The following is a 13,417-nucleotide window of genomic DNA, read 5'->3' as shown; positions in this document are numbered from 1 at the left end:
GCCATTGTTTGTGTCCAGGGCCCGGTGGCCCGGAGTGGCCGGCTGCCTGCTGAAATTCCGCATGCTTCAGGATATCTCCCAGATGCAAGGTGCCCCCACAGGCAACTGTGTCTGGTTTGAGAGTGCCAAGTGCCTCCTGCAAACTGACATCAGGAACCTGGCCTGGTGAGTTTTGTTTCTCAGGGGAAAGGGCATCGTTTGTGTCCAGGGCCCGGTGGCCCGGAGTGGCTGGCTGCCTGCTGAAATTCCGCATGGTTCAGGATACCTCCCAGATGCAAGGTGCCCCCACAGGCAACTGTGTCTGGTTTGACAGTGCCAAGTGCCTCCTGCAAACTGACATCAGGAACCTGGCCTGGTGAGTTTTGTTTCTGAGGGGAAAGGGCATCGTTCGTGTCCAGGGCCCGGTGGCCCGGAGTGGCCGGCTGCCTGCTGAAATTCCACATGGTTCAGGATATCTCCCAGATGCAAGGTGCCCCTACAGGCAACTGTGTCTGGTTTGAGAGTGCCAAATGTCTCCTGCAAACTGACATCAGCAACCTGGCCTGGTGAGTTTTGTTTCTCAGGGGAAAGGGCATCGTTCGTGTCCAGGGCCCGGTGGCCCGGAGTGGCCGGCTGCCTGCTGAAATTCCGCATGGTTCAGGATATCTCCCAGATGCAAGGTGCCCCCACAGGCAACTGTGTCTGGTTTGACAGTGCCAAGTGCCTCCTGCAAACTGACATCAGGAACCTGGCCTGGTGAGTTTTGTTTCTCAGGGCAAAGGGCATGGTTCGTGTCCAGGGCCCGGTGGCCCAGAGTGGCCGGCTGCCTGCTGAAATTCCGCATGCTTCAGGATATCTCCCAGATGCAAGGTGCCCCCACAGGCAACTGTGTCTGGTTTGAGAGTGCCAAGTGCCTCCTGCAAACTGACATCAGGAACCTGGCCTGGTGAGTTTTGTTTCTCAGGGCAAAGGGCATCGTTCGTGTCCAGGGCCCGGTGGCCCGGAGTGGCCGGCTGCCTGCTGAAATTCCGCATGCTTCAGGATATCTCCCAGATGCAAGGTGCCCCCACGGGCAACTGTGTCTGGTTTGACAGTGCCAAGTGCCTCCTGCAAATTGACATCAGGAACCTGGCCTGGTGAGTTTTGTTTCTCAGGGGAAAGGGCATCGTTCGTGTCCAGGGCCCGGTGGCCCGGAGTGGCCGGCTACCTGCTGAAATTCTGCATGCTTCAGGATATCTCCCAGATGCAAGGTGCCCCCACAGGCAACTGTGTCTGGTGTGAGAGTGCCAAGTGCCTCCTGCAAATTGACATCAGGAACCTGGCCTGGTGAGTTTTGTTTCTCAGGGGAAAGGGCATGGTTCGTGTCCAGGGCCCGGTGGCCCGGAGTGGCCGGCTGCCTGCTGAAATTCCGCACGCTTCAGGATATCTCCCAGATGCAAGGTGCCCCCACAGGCAACTGTGTCTGGTTTGACAGTGCCAAGTGCCTCCTGCAAACTGACATCAGGAACCTGGCCTGGTGAGTTTTGTTTCTCAGGGGAAAGGGCATCGTTCGTGTCCAGGGCCCGGTGGCCCGGAGTGGCCGGCTGCCTGCTGAAATTCCGCATGCTTCAGGATATCTCCCAGATGCAAGGTGCCCCCACAGGCAACTGTGTCTGGTTTGAGAGTGCCAAGTGCCTCCTGCAAACTGACGTCAGGAACCTGGCCTGATGAGTTTTGTTTCTCAGGGGAAAGGGCATCGTTCCTGTCCAGGGCCCGGTGGCCCGGAGTGGCCGGCTGCCTGCTGAAATTCCGCATGCTTCAGGATATCTCCCAGATGCAAGGTGCCCCCACAGGCAACTGTGTCTGGTTTGAGAGTGCCAAATCCCTCCTGCAAACTGACATCAGGAACCTGGCCTGGTGAGTTTTGTTTCTCAGGGGAAAGGGCATCGTTCGTGTCCAGGGCCCGGTGGCCCGGAGTGGCCGGCTGCCTGCTGAAATTCCGCATGCTTCAGGATATCTCCCAGATGCAAGGTGCCCCCACAGGCAACTGTGTCTGGTTTGACAGTGCCAAGTGCCTCCTGCAAACTGACATCAGGAACCTGGCCTGGTGAGTTTTGTTTCTCAGGGGAAAGGCCATCGTTCGTGTCCAGGGCCCGGTGGCCCGGAGCGGCCGGCTGCCTGCTGAAATTCCGCATGCTTCAGGATATCTCCCAGATGCAAGGTGCCCCCACAGGCAACTGTGTCTGGTTTGAGAGTGCCAAGTGCCTCCTGCAAACTGACATCAGGAACCTGGCCTGGTGAGTTTTGTTTCTCAGGGGAAAGGGCATGGTTCGTGTCCAGGGCCCGGTGGCCCGGAGTGGCCGGCTGCCTGCTGAAATTCCGCATGCTTCAGGATATCTCCCAGATGCAAGGTGCCCCCACAGGCAACTGTGTCTGGTTTGAGAGTGCCAAGTGCCTCCTGCAAACTGACATCAGGAACCTGGCCTGGTGAGTTTTGTTTCTCAGGGGAAAGGGCATCGTTCGTGTCCAGGGCCCGGTGGCCCGGAGTGGCCGGCTGCCTGCTGAAATTCCGCATGCTTCAGGATATCTCCCAGATGCAAGGTGCCCCCACAGGCAACTGTGTCTGGTTTGACAGTGCCAAGTGCCTCCTGCAAACTGACATCAGGAACCTGGCCTGGTGAGTTTTGTTTCTCAGGGGAAAGGGCATCGTTCGTGTCCAGGGCCCGGTGGCCCGGAGTGGCCGGCTGCCTGCTGAAATTCCGCATGCTTCAGGATATCTCCCAGATGCAAGGTGCCCCCACAGGCAACTGTGTCTGGTTTGACAGTGCCAAGTGCCTCCTGCAAACTGACATCAGGAACCTGGCCTGGTGAGTTTTGTTTCTCAGGGGAAAGGGCATCGTTCATGTCCAGGGCCCGGTGGCCCGGAGTGGCCGGCTGCCTGCTGAAATTCCGCATGCTTCAGGATATCTCCCTGATGCAAGGTGCCCCCACAGGCAACTGTGTCTGGTTTGACAGTGCCAAGTGCCTCCTGCAAACTGACATCAGGAACCTGGCCTGGTGAGTTTTGTTTCTCAGGGGAAAGGGCATCGTTCGTGTCCAGGGCCCGGTGGCCCGGAGTGGCCGGCTGCCTGCTGAAATTCCGCATGGTTCAGGATATCTCCCAGATGCAAGGTGCCCCCACAGGCAACTGTGTCTGGTTTGAGAGTGCCAAGTGCCTCCTGCAAACTGACATCAGGAACCTGGCCTGGTGAGTTTTGTTTCTCAGGGGAAAGGGCATCGTTCGTGTCCAGGGCCCGATGGCCCGGAGCGGCCGGCTGCCTGCTGAAATTCCGCATGGTTCAGGATATCTCCCAGATGCAAGGTGCCCCCACAGGCAACTGTGTCTGGTTTGACAGTGCGAAGTGCCTCCTGCAAACTGACATCAGGAACCTGGCCTGGTGAGTTTTGTTTCTCAGGGGAAAGGGCATCGTTCGTGTCCAGGGCCCGGTGGCCCGGAGTGGCCGGCTGCCTGCTGAAATTCCGCATGCTTCAGGATATCTCCCAGATGCAAGGAGCACCCACAGGCAACTGTGTCTGGTTTGACAGTGCCAAGTGCCTCCTGCAAACTGACATCAGGAACCTGGCCTGGTGAGTTTTGTTTCTCAGGGGAAAGGGCATCGTTCGTGTCCAGCGCCCGGTGGCCCGGAGTGGCCGGCTGCCTGCTGAAATTCCGCATGGTTCAGGATATCTCCCAGATGCAAGGTGCCCCCACAGGCAACTGTGTCTGGTTTGACAGTGCCGAATGCCTCCGGCAAACTGACATCAGGAACCTGGCCTGGTGAGTTTTGTTTCTCAGGGGAAAGGCCATCGTTCGTGTCCAGGGCCCGGTGGCCCGGAGTGGCCGGCTGCCTGCTGAAATTCCGCATGCTTCAGGATATCTCCCAGATGCAAGGTGCCCCCACAGGCAACTGTGTCTGGTTTGACAGTGCCAAGTGCCTCCTGCAAACTGACATCAGGAACCTGGCCTGGTGAGTTTTGTTTCTCAGGGGAAAGGGCATCGTTCGTGTCCAGGGCCCGGTGGCCCGGAGTGGCCGGCTGCCTGCTGAAATTCCGCATGCTTCAGGATATCTCCCAGATGCAAGGTGCCCCCACAGGCAACTGTGTCTGGTTTGAGAGTGCCAAGTGCCTCCTGCAAACTGACATCAGGAACCTGGCCTGGTGAGTTTTGTTTCTCAGGGGAAAGGGCATCGTTCGTGTCCAGGGCCCGGTGGCCCGGAGTGGCCGGCTGCCTGCTGAAATTCCGCATGCTTCAGGATATCTCCCAGATGCAAGGAGCACCCACAGGCAACTGTGTCTGGTTTGAGAGTGCCAAGTGCCTCCTGCAAACTGACATCAGGAACCTGGCCTGGTGAGTTTTGTTTCTCAGGGGAAAGGCCATCGTTCGTGTCCAGGGCCCGGTGGCCCGGAGCGGCCGGCTGCCTGCTGAAATTCCGCATGGTTCAGGATATCTCCCAGATGCAAGGTGCCCCCACAGGCAACTGTGTCTGGTTTGACAGTGCCAAGTGCCTCCTGCAAACTGACATCAGGAACCTGGCCTGGTGAGTTTTGTTTCTCAGGGGAAAGGGCATCGTTCGTGTCCAGGGCCCGGTGGCCCGGAGTGCCCGGCTGCCTGCTGAAATTCCGCATGGTTCAGGATATCTCCCAGATGCAAGGTGCCCCCACAGGCAACTGTGTCTGGTTTGACAGTGCCAAGTGCCTCCTGCAAACTGACATCAGGAACCTGGCCTGGTGAGTTTTGTTTCTCAGGGGAAAGGGCATCGTTCGTGTCCAGGGCCCGGTGGCCCGGAGTGGCCGGCTGCCTGCTGAAATTCCGCATGGTTCAGGATATCTCCCAGATGCAAGGTGCCCCCACAGGCAACTGTGTCTGGTTTGAGAGTGCCAAGTGCCTCCTGCAAACTGACATCAGGAACCTGGCCTGGTGAGTTTTGTTTCTCAGGGGAAAGGGCATCGTTCGTGTCCAGGGCCCGGTGGCCCGGAGTGGCCGGCTGCCTGCTGAAATTCCGCATGCTTCAGGATATCTCCCAGATGCAAGGTGCCCCCACAGGCAACTGTGTCTGGTTTGAGAGTGCCAAGTGCCTCCTGCAAACTGACATCAGGAACCTGGCCTGGTGAGTTTTGTTTCTCAGGGGAAAGGGCATCGTTCGTGTCCAGGGCCCGGTGGCCCGGAGTGGCCGGCTGCCTGCTGAAATTCCACATGGTTCAGGATATCTCCCAGATGCAAGGTGCCCCCACAGGCAACTGTGTCTGGTTTGACAGTGCCAAGTGCCTCCTGCAAACTGACATCAGGAACCTGGCCTGGTGAGTTTTGTTTCTCAGGGGAAAGGGCATCGTTCGTGTCCAGGGCCCGGTGGCCCGGAGTGGCCGGCTGCCTGCTGAAATTCCGCATGCTTCAGGATATCTCCCAGATGCAAGGTGCCCCCACAGGCAGCTGTGTCTGGTTTGAGAGTGCCAAGTGCCTCCTGCAAACTGACATCAGGAACCTGGCCTGGTGAGTTTTGTTTCTCAGGGGAAAGGGCATCGTTCGTGTCCAGGGCCCGGTGGCCCGGAGTGGCCGGCTGCCTGCTGAAATTCCGCATGCTTCAGGATATCTCCCAGATGCAAGGTGCCCCCACAGGCAACTGTGTCTGGTTTGAGAGTGCCAAGTGCCTCCTGCAAACTGACATCAGGAACCTGGCCTGGTGAGTTTTGTTTCTCAGGGGAAAGGGCATCGTTCGTGTCCAGGGCCCGGTGGCCCGGAGTGGCCGGCTGCCTGCTGAAATTCCGCATGCTTCAGGATATCTCCCAGATGCAAGGTGCCCCCACAGGCAACTGTGTCTGGTTTGAGAGTGCCAAGTGCCTCCTGCAAACTGACATCAGGAACCTGGCCTGGTGAGTTTTGTTTCTCAGGGGAAAGGGCATCGTTCGTGTCCAGGGCCCGGTGGCCCGGAGTGGCCGGCTGCCTGCTGAAATTCCGCATACTTCAGGATATCTCCCAGATGCAAGGTGCCCCCACAGGCAACTGTGTCTGGTTTGACAGTGCCAAGTGCCTCCTGCAAACTGACATCAGGAACCTGGCCTGGTGAGTTTTGTTTCTCAGGGGAAAGGGCATCGTTCGTGTCCAGGGCCCGGTGGCCCGGGGTGGCCGGCTGCCTGCTGAAATTCCGCATGGTTCAGGATATCTCCCAGATGCAAGGTGCCTCCACAGGCAACTGTGTCTGGTTTGACAGTGCCGAATGCCTCCGGCAAACTGACATCAGGAACCTGGCCTGGTGAGTTTTGTTTCTCAGGGGAAAGGGCATCGTTCGTGTCCAGGGCCCGGTGGCCCGGAGTGGCCGGCTGCCTGCTGAAATTCCGCATGCTTCAGGATATCTCCCAGATGCAAGGTGCCCCCACAGGCAACTGTGTCTGGTTTGACAGTGCCAAGTGCCTCCTGCAAACTGACATCAGGAACCTGGCCTGGTGAGTTTTGTTTCTCAGGGGAAAGGGCATCGTTCGTGTCCAGGGCCCGGTGGCCCGGAGCGGCCGGCTGCCTGCTGAAATTCCGCATGGTTCAGGATATCTCCCAGATGCAAGGTGCCCCCACAGGCAACTGTGTCTGGTTTGACAGTGCCAAGTGCCTCCTGCAAACTGACATCAGGAACCTGGCCTGGTGAGTTTTGTTTCTCAGGGGAAAGGGCATCGTTCGTGTCCAGGGCCCGGTGGCCCAGAGTGGCCGGCTGCCTGCTGAAATTCCGCATGGTTCAGGATATCTCCCAGATGCAAGGTGCCCCCACAGGCAACTGTGTCTGGTTTGACAGTGCCAAGTGCCTCCTGCAAACTGACATCAGGAACCTGGCCTGGTGAGTTTTGTTTCTCAGGGGAAAGGGCATCGTTCGTGTCCAGGGCCCGGTGGCCCGGAGCGGCCGGCTGCCTGCTGAAAGTCCGCATGCTTCAGGATATCTCCCAGATGCAAGGTGCCCCCACAGGCAACTGTGTCTGGTTTGAGAGTGCCAAGTGCCTCCTGCAAACTGACATCAGGAACCTGGCCTGGTGAGTTTTGTTTCTCAGGGGAATGGGCATCGTTCGTGTCCAGCGCCCGGTGGCCCGGAGTAGCCGGCTGCCTGCTGAAATTCCGCATGCTTCAGGATATCTCCCAGATGCAAGGTGCCCCCACAGGCAACTGTGTCTGGTTTGACAGTGCCAAGTGCCTCCTGCAAACTGACATCAGGAACCTGGCCTGGTGAGTTTTGTTTCTCAGGGGAAAGGGCATCGTTCGTGTCCAGGGCCCGGTGGCCCAGAGTGGCCGGCTGCCTGCTGAAATTCCGCATGCTTCAGGATATCTCCCAGATGCAAGGTGCCCCCACAGGCAACTGTGTCTGGTTTGAGAGTGCCAAGTGCCTCCTGCAAACTGACATCAGGAACCTGGCCTGGTGAGTTTTGTTTCTCAGGGGAAAGGGCATCGTTCGTGTCCAGGGCCCGGTGGCCCGGAGTGGCCGGCTGCCTGCTGAAATTCCACATGGTTCAGGATATCTCCCAGATGCAAGGTGCCCCCACAGGCAACTGTGTCTGGTTTGAGAGTGCCAAATGTCTCCTGCAAACTGACATCAGCAACCTGGCCTGGTGAGTTTTGTTTCTCAGGGGAAAGGGCATTGTTTGTGTCCAGGGCCCGGTGGCCCGGAGTGGCCGGCTGCCTGCTGAAATTCCGCATGGTTCAGGATATCTCCCAGATGCAAGGTGCCCCCACAGGCAACTGTGTCTGGTTTGACAGTGCCAAGTGCCTCCTGCAAACTGACATCAGGAACCTGGCCTGGTGAGTGTTGTTTCTCAGGGGAAAGGGCATCGTTCTTGTCCAGGGCCCGGTGGCCCGGAGTGGCCGGCTGCCTGCTGAAATTCCGCATGGTTCAGGATATCTCCCAGATGCAAGAAGCACCCACAGGCAACTGTGTCTGGTTTGAGAGTGCCAAGTGCCTCCTGCAAACTGACATCAGGAACCTGGCCTGGTGAGTTTTGTTTCTCAGGGCAAAGGCCATCGTTTGTGTCCAGGGCCCGGTGGCCCGGAGTGGCCGGCTGCCTGCTGAAATTCCGCATGGTTCAGGATATCTCCCAGATGCAAGGTGCCCCCACGGGCAACTGTGTCTGGTTTGACAGTGCCAAGTGCCTCCTGCAAACTGACATCAGGAACCTGGCCTGGTGAGTTTTGTTTCTCAGGGGAAAGGGCATCGTTCGTGTCCAGGGCCCGGTGGCCCGGAGTGGCCGGCTGCCTGCTGAAATTCCGCATGCTTCAGGATATCTCCCAGATGCAAGGTGCCCCCACAGGCAACTGTGTCTGGTGTGAGAGTGCCAAGTGCCTCCTGCAAATTGACATCAGGAACCTGGCCTGGTGAGTTTTGTTTCTCAGGGGAAAGGGCATCGTTCGTGTCCAGGGCCCAGTGGCCCGTAGTGGCCGGCTGCCTGCTGAAATTCCGCATGCTTCAGGATATCTCCCAGGTGCAAGGCGCCCCCACAGGCAACTGTGTCTGGTTTGACAGTGCCAAGTGCCTCCTGCAAACTGACATCAGGAACCTGGCCTGGTGAGTTTTGTTTCTCAGGGGAAAGGGCATCGTTCGTGTCCAGGGCCCGGTGGCCCGGAGTGGCCGGCTGCCTGCTGAAATTCCGCATGCTTCAGGATATCTCCCAGATGCAAGGTGCCCCCACAGGCAACTGTGTCTGGTTTGACAGTGCCAAGTGCACCCTACAAACTGACATCAGGAACCTGGCCTGGTGAGTTTTGTTTCTCAGGGGAAAGGCCATCGTTCTTGTCCAGGGCCCGGTGGCCCGGAGCGGCCGGCTGCCTGCTGAAATTCCGCATGGTTCAGGATATCTCCCAGATGCAAGGTGCCCCCACAGGCAACTGTGTCTGGTTTGACAGTGCCAAGTGCCTCCTGCAAACTGACATCAGGAACCTGGCCTGGTGAGTTTTGTTTCTCAGGGGAAAGGCCATCGTTCGTGTCCAGGGCCCGGTGGCCCGGAGTGGCCGGCTGCCTGCTGAAATTCCGCATGGTTCAGGATATCTCCCAGATGCAAGGTGCCCCCACAGGCAACTGTGTCTGGTTTGACAGTGCCAAGTGCCTCCTGCAAACTGACATCAGGAACCTGGCCTGGTGAGTTTTGTTTCTCAGGGGAAAGGGCATCGTTCTTGTCCAGGGCCCGGTGGCCCAGAGTGGCCGGCTGCCTGCTGAAATTCCGCATGCTTCAGGATATCTCCCAGATGCAAGGTGCCCCCACAGGCAACTGTGTCTGGTTTGAGAGTGCCAAGTGCCTCCTGCAAACTGACATCAGGAACCTGGCCTGGTGAGTTTTGTTTCTCAGGGGAAAGGGCATCGTTCGTGTCCAGGGCCCGGTGGCCCGGAGCGGCCGGCTGCCTGCTGAAATTCCGCATGGTTCAGGATATCTCCCAGATGCAAGGTGCCCCCACAGGCAACTGTGTCTGGTTTGACAGTGCCAAGTGCCTCCTGCAAACTGACATCAGGAACCTGGCCTGGTGAGTTTTGTTTCTCAGGGGAAAGGGCATCGTTCGTGTCCAGGGCCCGGTGGCCCAGAGTGGCCGGCTGCCTGCTGAAATTCCGCATGGTTCAGGATATCTCCCAGATGCAAGGTGCCCCCACAGGCAACTGTGTCTGGTTTGAGAGTGCCAAGTGCCTCCTGCAAACTGACATCAGGAACCTGGCCTGGTGAGTTTTGTTTCTCAGGGGAAAGGGCATCGTTCGTGTCCAGGGCCCGGTGGCCCGGAGCGGCCGGCTGCCTGCTGAAAGTCCGCATGCTTCAGGATATCTCCCAGATGCAAGGTGCCCCCACAGGCAACTGTGTCTGGTTTGAGAGTGCCAAGTGCCTCCTGCAAACTGACATCAGGAACCTGGCCTGGTGAGTTTTGTTTCTCAGGGGAATGGGCATCGTTCGTGTCCAGGGCCCGGTGGCCCGGAGTCGCCGGCTGCCTGCTGAAATTCCGCATGCTTCAGGATATCTCCCAGATGCAAGGTGCCCCCACAGGCAACTGTGTCTGGTTTGACAGTGCCAAGTGCCTCCTGCAAACTGACATCAGGAACCTGGCCTGGTGAGTTTTGTTTCTCAGGGGAAAGGGCATCGTTCGTGTCCAGGGCCCGGTGGCCCGGAGTGGCCGGCTGCCTGCTGAAATTCCGCATGCTTCAGGATATCTCCCAGATGCAAGGTGCCCCCACAGGCAACTGTGTCTGGTTTGACAGTGCCAAGTGCCTCCTGCAAACTGACATCAGGAACCTGGCCTGGTGAGTTTTGTTTCTCAGGGGAAAGGGCATCGTTCGTGTCCAGGGCCCGGTGGCCCGGAGCGGCCGGCTGCCTGCTGAAATTCCGCATGGTTCAGGATATCTCCCAGATGCAAGGTGCCCCCACAGGCAACTGTGTCTGGTTTGACAGTGCCAAGTGCCTCCTGCAAACTGACATCAGGAACCTGGCCTGGTGAGTTTTGTTTCTCAGGGGAAAGGGCATCGTTCGTGTCCAGGGCCCGGTGGCCCGGAGCGGCCGGCTGCCTGCTGAAAGTCCGCATGCTTCAGGATATCTCCCAGATGCAAGGTGCCCCCACAGGCAACTGTGTCTGGTTTGAGAGTGCCAAGTGCCTCCTGCAAACTGACATCAGGAACCTGGCCTGGTGAGTTTTGTTTCTCAGGGGAATGGGCATCGTTAGTGTCCAGCGCCCGGTGGCCCGGAGTGGCCGGCTGCCTGCTGAAATTCCGCATGCTTCAGGATATCTCCCAGATGCAAGGTGCCCCCACAGGCAACTGTGTCTGGTTTGACAGTGCCAAGTGCCTCCTGCAAACTGACATCAGGAACCTGGCCTGGTGAGTTTTGTTTCTCAGGGGAAAGGGCATCGTTTGTGTCCAGGGCCCGGTGGCCCGGAGTGGCCGGCTGCCTGCTGAAATTCCGCATGGTTCAGGATATCTCCCAGATGCAAGGTGCCCCCACAGGCAACTGTGTCTGGTTTGACAGTGCCAAGTGCCTCCTGCAAACTGACATCAGGAACCTGGCCTGGTGACTTTTGTTTCTCAGGGGAAAGGCCATCGTTCGTGTCCAGGGCCCGGTGGCCCGGAGTGGCCGGCTGCCTGCTGAAATTCCGCATGCTTCAGGATATCTCCCAGATGCAAGGTGCCCCCACAGGCAACTGTGTCTGGTTTGAGAGTGCCAAATGTCTCCTGCAAACTGACATCAGCAACCTGGCCTGGTGAGTTTTGTTTCTCAGGGGAAAGGGCATTGTTTGTGTCCAGGGCCCGGTGGCCCGGAGTGGCCGGCTGCCTGCTGAAATTCCGCATGGTTCAGGATATCTCCCAGATGCAAGGTGCCCCCACAGGCAACTGTGTCTGGTTTGACAGTGCCAAGTGCCTCCTGCAAACTGACATCAGGAACCTGGCCTGGTGAGTTTTGTTTCTCAGGGGAAAGGGCATCGTTCTTGTCCAGGGCCCGGTGGCCCGGAGTGGCCGGCTGCCTGCTGAAATTCCGCATGGTTCAGGATATCTCCCAGATGCAAGAAGCACCCACAGGCAACTGTGTCTGGTTTGAGAGTGCCAAGTGCCTCCTGCAAACTGACATCAGGAACCTGGCCTGGTGAGTTTTGTTTCTCAGGGCAAAGGCCATCGTTTGTGTCCAGGGCCCGATGGCCCGGAGTGGCCAGCTGCCTGCTGAAATTCCGCATGGTTCAGGATATCTCCCAGATGCAAGGTGCCCCCACGGGCAACTGTGTCTGGTTTGACAGTGCCAAGTGCCTCCTGCAAACTGACATCAGGAACCTGGCCTGGTGAGTTTTGTTTCTCAGGGGAAAGGGCATGGTTCGTGTCCAGGGCCCGGTGGCCCGGAGTGGCCGGCTGCCTGCTGAAATTCCGCATGCTTCAGGATATCTCCCAGATGCAAGGTGCCCCCACAGGCAACTGTGTCTGGTTTGACAGTGCCAAGTGCCTCCTGCAAACTGACATCAGGAACCTGGCCTGGTGAGTTTTGTTTCTCAGGGGAAAGGGCATCGTTCGTGTCCAGGGCCCGGTGGCCCGGAGCGGCCGGCTGCCTGCTGAAAGTCCGCATGCTTCAGGATATCTCCCAGATGCAAGGTGCCCCCACAGGCAACTGTGTCTGGTTTGACAGTGCCAAGTGCCTCCTGCAAACTGACATCAGGAACCTGGCCTGGTGAGTTTTGTTTCTCAGGGGAATGGGCATCGTTCGTGTCCAGCGCCCGGTGGCCCGGAGTGGCCGGCTGCCTGCTGAAATTCCGCATGCTTCAGGATATCTCCCAGATGCAAGGTGCCCCCACAGGCAACTGTGTCTGGTTTGAGAGTGCCAAGTGCCTCCTGCAAACTGACATCAGGAACCTGGCCTGGTGAGTTTTGTTTCTCAGGGGAAAGGGCATCGTTCGTGTCCAGGGCCCGGTGGCCCGGAGTGGCCGGCTGCCTGCTGAAATTCCGCATGCTTCAGGATATCTCCCAGATGCAAGGTGCCCCCACAGGCAACTGTGTCTGGTTTGACAGTGCCAAGTGCCTCCTGCAAACTGACATCAGGAACCTGGCCTGGTGAGTTTTGTTTCTCAGGGGAAAGGGCATCGTTCGTGTCCAGGGCCCGGTGGCCCGGAGCGGCCGGCTGCCTGCTGAAATTCCGCATGGTTCAGGATATCTCCCAGATGCAAGGTGCCCCCACAGGCAACTGTGTCTGGTTTGACAGTGCCAAGTGCCTCCTGCAAACTGACATCAGGAACCTGGCCTGGTGAGTTTTGTTTCTCAGGGGAAAGGGCATCGTTCGTGTCCAGGGCCCGGTGGCCCAGAGTGGCCGGCTGCCTGCTGAAATTCCGCATGGTTCAGGATATCTCCCAGATGCAAGGTGCCCCTACAGGCAACTGTGTCTGGTTTGACAGTGCCAAGTGCCTCCTGCAAACTGACATCAGGAACCTGGCCTGGTGAGTTTTGTTTCTCAGGGGAAAGGGCATCGTTCGTGTCCAGGGCCCGGTGGCCCGGAGCGGCCGGCTGCCTGCTGAAAGTCCGCATGCTTCAGGATATCTCCCAGATGCAAGGTGCCCCCACAGGCAACTGTGTCTGGTTTGAGAGTGCCAAGTGCCTCCTGCAAACTGACATCAGGAACCTGGCCTGGTGAGTTTTGTTTCTCAGGGGAATGGGCATCGTTCGTGTCCAGCGCCCGGTGGCCCGGAGTGGCCGGCTGCCTGCTGAAATTCCGCATGCTTCAGGATATCTCCCAGATGCAAGGTGCCCCCACAGGCAACTGTGTCTGGTTTGACAGTGCCAAGTGCCTCCTGCAAACTGACATCAGGAACCTGGCCTGGTGAGTTTTGTTTCTCAGGGGAAAGGGCATCGTTCGTGTCCAGGGCCCGGTGGCCCAGAGTGGCCGGCTGCCTGCTGAAATTCCGCATGGTTCAGGATATCTCCCAGATGCAAGGTGCCCCCACAGGCAACTGTGTCTGGTT

The sequence above is a fragment of the Passer domesticus genome, unplaced genomic scaffold (assembly GCF_036417665.1).
Source record: "Passer domesticus isolate bPasDom1 unplaced genomic scaffold, bPasDom1.hap1 HAP1_SCAFFOLD_99, whole genome shotgun sequence".
NCBI classification, from domain to species: Eukaryota; Metazoa; Chordata; class Aves; order Passeriformes; family Passeridae; genus Passer; species Passer domesticus.
Note: the sequence above shows the minus strand (reverse complement) of the source record.